At 42.1% G+C, this 1,391-nt stretch overlaps 1 pseudogene; it reads right to left on the bottom strand.

The window, feature by feature from the left end:
* Positions 1–410: 410 nt before the first annotated feature.
* Positions 411–1,025, bottom strand: LOC110336725 (annotated as a pseudogene).
* Between the last annotated feature and the right edge of the window lie 366 nt (positions 1,026–1,391).

The raw sequence follows: 1,391 nt of genomic DNA, 5'->3' as shown, positions 1-1,391 counted from the left end.
AATACAAATACAATGACAATAATTAATACAAATGACATAATTCCTAGTCATCCACAGCTACTTTTATAACTTCATACAGATAATGAATTGGGCTAAAATGCAATGCAATATTTGGTAGACTTCAGGACCAGTATCCTTAGTGCATCACAAAATACGTTTTGATATCCCAAAGAAGCAAGACTTGCAAGTAGGCATTTTAGACATCACTCATCTACAGCTACAAAGTTCTACTCTGGGTAGCTTTTACCTTTTGGGGGACTCTCCCAGTCTCCAGAGGATAAAGGCAAGTGTAGAGTCAGTATATCATCTACACACAAGTCCGTACTGTAAAGGCTATAAAGATCTGCAGCACAGTGTGAAGAGGCCTTCTGCTCCTTCACACTGCATACAAATGATGTGAACTATGTTGCCTATCTCTTGGTCCACTGTCTGGCTATTCTGTCGTGTTGAGCTCTGTTGGTCAAATACTGAGTGGCTGTGCTTCCAACCAGAGGATCCGCAGGGTTGGGATCTGTCAAAAGGGAACAGATAGAGAGCGAAAGCTTTGAAATTGTCAAAGCAGGACTCCAGTTGTCATTCAGAATATCCGGGCAGATGACAGACTGTTGGTATTGCAGTGATGGATTCTGGTACGGAAGGAAACCTTTGGTGGTTTAAATGGATAATCTGAAGGAAATATGATATCCAGGAAAAAAAAAACCCCACCACCTTCATATACAGAACCTGGTCAACCAAGTATAGTGACCTCCATTCATAAATGTTATCTCCTTTAGGCCCAGCACTGCAGTTAGGAGGAGGATCAAGGGTGACCTGAGCCAGCTCCTTCTGAATTCTTTAGCACTAGTGGATAACTTAGTTTTGCTAGGGAGTTTGGTGTTTTTTCTCCTGCTGGGTGGCAGAAGGTTTTCTTTCTTCCTGTTCCTCAGGCTCTGGGGTGGCAGGGTCTCGCTGGTTTGCATCTGAACTGCCACTGCTACACTGTGTCTACCACAACATTCCTATCACAAAGACCTATTCACAGCCATGTTCAAGGTTGGCTACACATGCCCCATGTTGGATTGGAAACGCTGGGTATTTGTATGTTTATTACATGTGGTTGGAATGTAAAATATTCCCCATAGTCTTTTTTTATTTTTAAAAAAAGATTTATTTTATGTATTTGAGTATATTGTAGCTGTAACGATGGTTGTGAGCCATCATGTGGTTGCTGGGAATTGAAGTCAGGACCCCTGCTCACTCCAGCCCAAATATTTATTTATTGTTATATGTAAGTGCACTGTAGCTGTCTTCAGACACACCAGAATAGGGCATCGGATCTTATTACAGATGGTTGTGAGCCATCACGTGGTTGATGGGATTTGAACTTAGGACCTTTGGAAGAGCAGTCAGTG

The sequence above is a fragment of the Mus pahari genome, chromosome 19 (genome assembly GCF_900095145.1).
Source record: "Mus pahari chromosome 19, PAHARI_EIJ_v1.1, whole genome shotgun sequence".
NCBI lineage: Eukaryota > Metazoa > Chordata > Mammalia > Rodentia > Muridae > Mus > Mus pahari.
The sequence above is the reverse complement of the archived record's forward strand: the minus strand, read 5'-3'. Positions and strand labels throughout refer to the sequence as shown.